A 9,688-nucleotide genomic window follows, 5' to 3' on the forward strand; every position below is an offset into this window, starting at 1 on the left:
ACAAATCTCCATGGCAGAAATGGTCTAACACATTCAAATGGCCCCCAGCTTGGCTGGCACCTGCAATAGGGAGAACTCAGGCAGGGTGGGCACAGAGATGGGGGAACCGGATCCAGAGAAAAACTCAGAAGAAAGAGTTAGAAAAACCAATGTGTTCATACACACATAACCCCACAAGGTCATTGTACTATAATAACAGAACTGTACACAATTAACCTAAGCACTCCCAGCCTCTATGTCACTGCTTTGGCAGTAGGACAGGCTACTCAATTTCTGATACAGAAAGACATGCCATGAGGAGGAGGGCTGCCCTGCGGGCACAGGCCTTCTAGTGAGAGCAAAGCTAACAGAGCTACAGCATTAATTGCACATCTCTAAATTAAAAAAAAAAAAAAAAAAAAAGATCTTAATTGCTAACTACAAGTATACAAGTCAGAATTATCTCTGTCCCAAAACCCAACGATAGGCACAATATATCATTATCCTACACAATGGAGAGAAATAAAACAAGCCCTTGAGCATGCATCAGAAAGTGAAATTACAGGGTACAGAAAGAAAATGGGTCCCTATATGCTAAAATTTGCACTTACTGCTATAAACTAAGTTTTAATGTATTTCTTGAGTAAAAATAAAACCAAGTCTCTGAGGACCCACTGAATAAGTGATGTAACACTCACTCATGTCTTAAAGTTAATCCCATGGTCATGGAAGCCATCCAGGGTTTTAAGCAGACCCAGAGAATAATTAAAGAATAATTAAAGCCACCTACATATAATTAGGTCAAGGAACAGGAAGCCACTCAGGGCTTCTCAGGACTGGATGCTGGTGGAATTGAGGATTCGAGAAGTAGCATCAGATTTGGAAGGCTTTGAAAGTTCTCATGCTCAGGATGCTGCCATTGAGCTCCGGGTTCTCCTTGTTGGCTCCATGCCTAAAGAACGGCACGGGACTTTTTTTTTTTTTTTTTTCCTCCAAACAGGTGAAAGTGATGACTGGCTTGCTGCCAGAAGGTGGACTGTCCTCCCAAAGATAGGCCAAATGCTTCTATTGGCTGTAGAGTTGGAGATGGTGTTAGTGTTCAGCTTGCGAGCTTTGCCCAGCGTGCCGGGCGTCGGACCTCTCCGCTTGCTGGGTGTGCAGGGAGCGCTGCCCTAGAGCATCTCCGTCTCTGTCTGCTTCTTATTCTTTTCGTTGTCTTTCCTGATTGGCTCTCTTTCTCCAATGAATGCATCTCCCATTGTGAATTTCTGCCCATTTACCACGAATGCCTTCGAATGCTCCTGTTCCCACATTTCAATCTGTGCCTTCACTTCTTCCAGCTTAGGAAGTGGTTTTTGGAGCTTGGCTCGTTGCTTTTCTTCTTTTAAAATTTTTCTCTCACAATTTGTAAACCAGCTTGAATCTGAAGCTTTTCTCTCTAACTCCAAGAAAAGCTTCCAGGTTTCTTCTCACTTCTGAACACCTTCAAAGAGTTCTTTGTGAACTTCATAGCAGTGCTTTCAGTGCACAATTTTGGCATCATGCATCTGAAGCAGCTTTTCTGTGTAGTCCTCAGAATAGTATGGGGCAAAAGCTCATCTTTGCTCCTGGCTGTAAAAGCCCTGGTCCCAATACTGAGCCCTCTCCATTCGAATTGCCTCAATCACTTTCTTCATGTTTTGCATCTTCAATTCTTCTGACCAATCCACTTCCAGTTGAAGCACTTTCTTGACTTTGGCCTTCGACCTAGTCATAACTGTGGCCACTGCTTCTCTCTCCTCTGCAGGTATTTGCAACCTGTCCCAGAGCTTGTGGATCTGAGTGTGCAAATTCTCACACACATCTTCATTTTGTGACTTATGCATTTCCAGCTTCTGTAGCAACATTTGTAGTGTTGCAGTATTCTCCAAAGATAAGCAAGAGGTGTCTTCATCTTTACACACCACATCTCTTTCAAAACTTGTGTCTGGGGTTTGATCTAATTCTTCCATACACAGTATGATCAGTCTCTTTATATTGAAAAACTTCATTAGTAGATGCCTTTGTTTCTCTCAGAGTTGTCATATGTTGCTTGAACTGGTTCAGCTCTTCTAAGCTAAGCTGGGAACTGAGGCACTGTCAATGTTATAGTGAAGCTTATAAAGAATTTCACATAGTTCTTGATCTTGTTCTTGAAGTAGTTTCAGTTCCTGTTTTCTCTCCTTCTTCTGTTTTCACATCAATTCCATCTAAGTGCATAAATCCTTTTCTAGTTGCAAGACAGTTGTCTCTCCTTCTTCCTGAAATGGCTCAACATGTAACCCACTGAAGAGGGCACTCAGCTCTTTTGACAGACTGATATGCTTTTGATGAGCCTTGCCTTCAGGCTTTCTTCATCAGCAATCATCATATCCAGGAGGTCATTGATATTCTTCTTTACAACCTCAGTTCTTTGTAACTGCTGGTCCTCTGGAATCCCAATTAATTCCCATATTCCATGAAGGTGTTTCAAGGCTTTTTGGAGACATAATATGGACTCCTCAGCCAGAACCTTACTTCTCCTCATAATAGACGCTCCAAGCAGCCAAGTGTTAGGGCCCCAGACCTACTCCATGAGGGACTGAAAAAGAGCAAGACCTGGCACTCTCTCTTCAGGTAGCAGTACCCTTGTCAAAATATTTTTAAGAAACATATGCACACATATACACATACAATGGCATAATAAATAAATAAACACACATCTCTATCACCTACCTTTAAAACATTTTTTTTTTTAATATTGCAGATAAACTATATTTCCATTGACTCAAACACCATCCTTTTCCATGTACAGGCAACTTGATTATAATGAATTTTTGAGTTTTCCCAAATGATTTTTAATGCGTTTATTGTTCTGCACTTAGATATACACACACATAGGCATATAATTCCTAATGATGTATTTATAATTCAGTAAAGTTGATTTACGTGATTTTGTGGTTGGATGTTTTTTCACTCAGCAGTAATAATTTGGGATATACTCTGGATTGTTATGGGTTGAGTTCATGCATTTAAACTAAATGTTCATTTTGGCTGCTTTAGAGCCTTTTCTATTACAAACAACAGTGCTGTTCACATCTTTTTTTATGCTTCACTTTTGCACATACAGTAATCTAAATTGCCTGTATACTCGACCTTTCGCTATATATTGAACATTCTATTTCACTCCATATCCATACTGGTATCTATGCCAAATACATCCTGTTTGCAAATATGCATAGGTTTATTCCTGGGCTTTGTAAAATCACATTTTTCAGTTTCTTATGTAACAGTATCATTTGGCCTTGATATATAGAGTTAACTAAGTTTTCCCAACTGTACTGTACCATTTTTTGAGCTACTTTCTAAAAATTTCCCAGTTCCATTATGCCTTCTTGGGTTTTGCTGAACAAAACTCATCAACATATTCATTGGGAAGGCACATTCTGCTTGAATTTAAAGTTTGTGTGGGGACTCAGAGCCCAGACCTCCTGCCATTCATAATGAAAGTGAGTCATTTCACATAGCCACCTACTTGACCAGGACAGATGTTAAAAGTCATCAGACTTCCCCGGGGGGGGCAGGGAACAATGTATTGTGAACAAGTATTGAAATTTCCCTCCCCTGATCACTGTTGGTAACAAATCTCCACACCCAGGTGTCACAAGCCCCTGCTGAAACTCTGGTCTCATACCCTATGGAATGTCCTTGCCCTAACCCTTATAAACCACACCCCTGGCACCACCTGCTCTTTGCAGGGCTCTAACTTCCATCTTTTCTGGCCAGCCATCACTGGGAAGAACTCTCTTCTGTCAGTAAGTCCTATTAAACTCATGTCTAACTCCATGTCTGACATGTTCTTTGGTCTTTGGGCTGAGCTTGGATGGAACAATTGGCCAGCCATCCAGGAGACCAAAGAGCCACCAGCCATAGTGGTCATGAGTCCTGGGAAGGGAAGATACATGGAGGGGATTCCCAAGTTAGCCTGTGTCATCCATGTTGGGAGGGGTGGCTGCCCTTCTGGATGAATAAGGACTGCTATAAGAGTATGGGAAAGCCATGAAAACTCTGGCAGGGTTGCTAACTCTTTTGAAACAAATAGCAAGACAACTAAATTTGAGTAAGAAGAAAAGGAATTGCCAAATATCATTTCATATCATGGACCCTGTTAGGAGACTTCAGAATGACTATCAAGGCAGAACAAGCAGCAAAATCTACTATGTGCTGTTTAGAGGAGAAAGTAAATCTAGAAAGACATCTGCACCTTGTCCAAGTAGAAATGAAGGACTCTATGACTGATCACCTTCTCTGAGTTGATGATCAGTTAGATAATCAACCTGGTATTCAGATATGCCCAAGTCAAATGCTGTTAGTTGTCTCAGGCTTCAGTCCAGAGGAGTTTAGCTGCTCTGGGTTGGGACCTCAAAACCTGGGAAACCATAGACCCCTCCTCAGAAGAGGAAGGGGAGGAAGAATGGGTGGTAGAAGGGAACAAAGAGCCCCAACAGGTGCACCCCATATAAAATGTAAATGGATGGCATCAAAAGATCAATCTGCTGGGGTTCAACAAGTCCAACTGCCTAAAAAGAAATTACACATTACTATGACAGTCTAGAGCTCTGTTGAATTGGATGATTTAGGGCAGTGGTATAGACAAAATCTAGGGAGTCCTTACCCTATTGGCTTCTGAGGCTGTAGTACACTGGAGCAGAGGGTGTAGTGCTCTCTGGAGTGGAGATGAGTAAATTGGCTCTATTATCACCCACCTTTCACTATGACAATTCTTGTATGCTGTATCAGCTTATGCAAAAACTGCCTCCTTATTGGAATGGCTGGTTGATGGGTATAAGGCTTCATGGCCTAATGAAGGGGATATACCACAAAATACCCCCCACTGGAAAACTATGGAGGAATTTTAATATGTTTTAAGGGGGCTAGAAATGAAGCATGCCATCTATGCTGCAGCTATTTTAGTTCCTGATACTGAGGCTTTTACCATAGGAATGTAAAACATGGTATTGCAAACTACTCTCAACAAGTACTATGAGCCTTTCCTTTTTATCCTAAATCTGCTAGTAGGACAGCCCATCTCTCTTGCTGCTCAGGCTATAGCTGTCTTCAAAGAGTTGGAAGGCTATGTAAAATGGGGATGGGAGTAAGGGCAATGGGAAAGTCTCCCTGTGAACATGACGGCCCTAATCAGGTATCCCACAAGCAGATGTGGGTGGCTGTCCTGGAGGTAGAAATAGTAACTATAGATAAGAAACCTAACGCTCTCCTAATAAAACTATGAAGTATACTGCCTAAGTGCCAGAGATTTACTAATGTGAACTCCCAAGCCTCTGGGGGAGAAAGGAAGTCAGAAAAGAAACCATTGTTCAGAGGCTGAGCCTGGGAGCCCTCTGCAACCCTGGAAGAGGCACGGTGAGCCCCTTTCCCTCTCCTGTAGGGGGCAATGCTGTGCTCCCTCAGTGTGAACAGCCACTGGGGATCCCTGGGATTGGAGTCCGTATATAGAAATAAATAACTTGAAATCATCATGTTGTGTGAAATAAGCCAGTCTCCAAAGGACAAATGTTTCATTATTTCTCTGATATGAAATAATTAGAATCTCCAAAATTATAGAATCAGAAACTGGAATACCAGTTACCAGAGCCCAGAGTGGCTGGAGGGAATGGAGAGTTAATACTGAAGTGGTTCAGAGTTTCTGTTTGGGGTGATAGCAAACTTTGGTAATTAATAGTGGTGATAGTAACACAACATTTTGTATTTTATTAACACCAGTGATTTATATATATATGAAAGTGGATACAACAGAAAATTTTAGGTTGTATATATTTTGCAGAATAATCTTTTTAAAGACATAGAACTGTGCAATACAGAGTGAACTCTAAGGTAATTATAGTGGCAGTTAATAGTATATTTATAATAATGTTTCAAATATGTAAGAAAAGCTCCACACTTACACAAAGTGTTACTATGGAAAAGTGTGTTTGGCGTTTGTATATTGGATGTCTGGACATTCTCCATGGTGTTTTCCTATAAATCTACTTCTCTAATAAAAAAAAGAAAAAAAAATCATATTTCTTCATTTAAAATGTAAGAACACTATAAACTTCTAATTTCATTAGCTCCTACACATTTTAGCCATTTTCTGTATATTTTATTATATATTTATATATTACAAGGCTGAAAATGTTATTTTCATTGTACACAGTTGACATTTACAGAAATTTCACATATTTCCCATTACTTGCATGCATCATTTCTTTTTTGTAGATTCAATTTTCCTCTGATATAATTTTCTTCATGCTGGAGAACTCCTTCAGTTTTTCTCATACTGCAGGCCTTTTGGCAACAAATATTCTGAGCTTTAATTTATCTTCAAAGTCTCCATATCACACTCAAGTGTCATAAAAAAATTCACTAGATATGGAATTATTTTTTCTTTTTACCTTTCCACACTTTGTAGATTCTTTTCCTTCTAGAATTATTGTTTCTTCTAGGAATCCAGATATAATTGATATGTCCCCCCACTCCCCACCCCTCTCCAAAAGTCCCCTTGTCTCCCCCATCCTGTAGCTTGATTGTGATGTACTTCTGTGTGGGATGGGGAGAGTGATGTGTGTATGATTATGTATTGGATTTAATTTTGAGGGGATGTCCAGAATTACTTAGATTTGTAAGTTTATATTTTTCTCCAAAATTAATAAAATTTCAGAAACTTTTTCTCTGTATTTTTGACCCACGTAGATTATATTCTTATTTATTTAAGCAGTGCTGTTGCTATTGTTTCTCTTTTAGTTCCTCAGTTTGAAAAACATTTACTTCAATTCAGGTTTTATTAAAGTTGTTTCTGAGCATTACATTTCATTCTTAGTTTTCCTGATTTTGTTTTAGTGTTTAAGAACTTTTCTTCACTTAAATTGTTTTCCAGGAAAGAGAGTATCAAAGAACCCATGCCAAAGTGACCAATTCCTTTATGGCACTGAGGAAATATCAATAAAAGGTGTGCGTAATCCATGAGAAAAGTGTTAGAGACAGTCTTTGATGAAGTCATCAGGGTAGATGTCATGGACAGTGGTGATTCTGCTCATCTAACCTTAATGAAGAAGCCTGAGCTGGGTGTCACATTAACAAAAGTTCACTGCTGGTCACTTGCACAGCTTTTAAAATGTTTCTTCATGAATACAGATATTTTGGTCCTAGAAAATATTGATTTTTTTTTGAGAGATAGAAATTGTCAACAGCATGAGACCCAGGGTGGTCTGATGCTTCAATTCTGGAGTCTTTGTTTGCCAACCTTCAGATGAAATGTACAATCAGCTGTTGCACCTTGCTTCCAAGCAAGGTAGTTTTGATGGTGGGGACTAAGGGTTACTGAGCACATTTTTTAGCAGCTGGATAACAGCAGATATCAGAGAACACCTGCCATTCATTTTTTAACTTTAGCAGCATTTCTATATACTCCTACCTCTCAGCATTTAAAGAGCTTGGTAAATACCAAAGTGGTGCATTTCCTGGGTCAAAACAAACCATCTAATTATACTTATGATCCCAAAACAAAAGGTGTCAAATATGATGCCCATGATCCCATGATAACTCATCCAGGGTTTCTCAACCTGTGGTAGGATGTTTTTGCCACCCATGTGTTACCCCTGCTTCAACAATTAGGCTTTGCCTTCTCATACCTAAATGTGAAAAATGCATCTGGAGCAATATCACATCTGTTCCTTGGGGAGATCCCAACTGCAGCACAGCCTCTTGTATCCTCAGGAGAATGGAAGGAGTGAGGGTAACAGGGCCAGGTTGATTATGTGGGAGCAGATTCCTTTGACAACATCAAGAGGAAACTTGACTCTTATCTTCAATAGAAACACTGTCATTTTCCTGTGAACACATCCATGGACACTTGTTTTTATTACTTAGTATTTAGAACTGTGTTGAGAAGGGTCTGTTACAGTCACTAGAGGTTTTCACTAAACTCATGCAAATGAAGTGTTTTTGCAGGACAACAGGTGAGAACTGGGCAAAAGTTTTAAAGTAGCACTTCTATTACATGGACAGTTTTCTGTTTGTAAGTCCTACACTTATTCAGTTAATGTTCCAGAAATTCTCAATACTGATATGCCAATATATGTGGAAAAAGAAACCCAACATTCAAAGCTTAAAATTTGTGGAGCCAGACTCCAAATCCATCTCCCTTCAGAAAGGGGCATGGCATCTGTCCCTTGCTTGCTTGTTGAACCTTCACTAGGCCTGCATTTTAGAATTATCCAGAGGTTGACGGAGTGATTGCAATTCTGCTTTCAGGTAAAGAAAACTCATAATAACACTGCTGTTCTGATTTGTTAATGCTGTCATCTTGCAAGACACCAGAAATGGATTGGCTTTTATAAGGGGGGTTTATTTGTTTACAAAGTTCCATTCTTAAGGCCATAAAGTGTCCAAGGTAAGGCATCAACATTGGAGAAAAGCCATTGGCATCTGGAAAACCTCTGTTAGCTGGGAAAGCACATGGCTGGTATCTGCTTGCTCCCGGGTTGCATTTCAAAAGGATATTCTCCAAAATATCAGCTTTCAACAGCTGTCTTCAAAATGTCTCTGTAAGCTGCTCTCCAAAATGTCACTCACAGCTGCTCTGGGTTTTCTGTTTGCCAGCTCTTTTATATGGCTCCAGTGATTTAATTTAGACTTACCCTGAATGGGTGGGGTAACACCACCATGAAAATTATCCAATCAAATTTCTTGCCCACGGTTGTTTGAGTCCCATCTCCATGGAAACATTCAATAAACAGGTTCCAACTTAATAAACACTAATACATCTGCCCCCACAAGATTGCATCAAGGAACAAAGCATTTTGGGGGACATAACACATCCAAACTAGCACAACCACTGAGTGATTCATAAACATTATCAACAAATGGATTTAACACTTTTCACTTCCTAGTCCATTAAGGCAGCATGCTAAAATGCTTTTTTTCAGTTCTGTATGTCTGAAAATAGCAGTGTGTTCTATGAATGATTACCTGCAGTGACACTGTATGAAAAATAAATACTTATCACAAAAAAGAGAGGAGAAAAACATTTACTGATCTGGTTTCAAGTTTACATAAACTTTCTTTGATAGTCTCTAATCTGCTGAGCCCTGTCATTTTTTTAATCACACATTTTACTTTTTCTTTCTAGAATTTCTACTTAGTTTATATTTATTTTACTCTGATTTCTTTCTGCTGTGATTTCATATATATTTCCTCATTAGATTTGTCTATTCCCTAAGTCATTAAATGTGTTTAAAACTGTTTTATTATAGTCCTTGGAAGCTAATTAAAAGTTTGGGTACATTTTGAATTATGTTTCTATGAACTTTTTTTCATTAATATGGTTATGGTTAATATTTTTTCACTTTGTCTTATGTTTGGTAATTTTTTTGTATTATATACTATAGTTTATAAATGATATATTTTGGGGAGTCTGGATTATAACATCTTTAAATAGGAGTATGAATTCTGTTCTGCCTGTTAATGAATTTCTGTCAATATTTTTGAACCTCTCAGGATTTATATTATTCTTTGCTAAGTAAGCTCTATTTAATTTTATCCTCAGCTCTAGGGTATAGTATTTATTATAGGGCATTGTCCTTTCTCTTAATTTGTGGACTTTTTATAAATGTCATATCTTCATGTCTAAATTAATAGATATTTTTCACAC

General features: G+C 38.9%; 2 pseudogenes; one reads left to right on the forward strand and one right to left on the reverse strand.

Moving 5' to 3' along the window:
• Positions 1-809: 809 nt before the first annotated feature.
• LOC119538178 lies at positions 810-2,524 on the reverse strand (annotated as a pseudogene).
• Positions 2,525-6,998: 4,474 nt separating this feature from the next.
• LOC119536674 lies at positions 6,999-9,256 on the forward strand (annotated as a pseudogene).
• Positions 9,257-9,688: the final 432 nt, after the last annotated feature.

Source organism: Choloepus didactylus, chromosome 6, assembly GCF_015220235.1.
Source record: "Choloepus didactylus isolate mChoDid1 chromosome 6, mChoDid1.pri, whole genome shotgun sequence".
Lineage (NCBI taxonomy): Eukaryota > Metazoa > Chordata > Mammalia > Pilosa > Megalonychidae > Choloepus > Choloepus didactylus.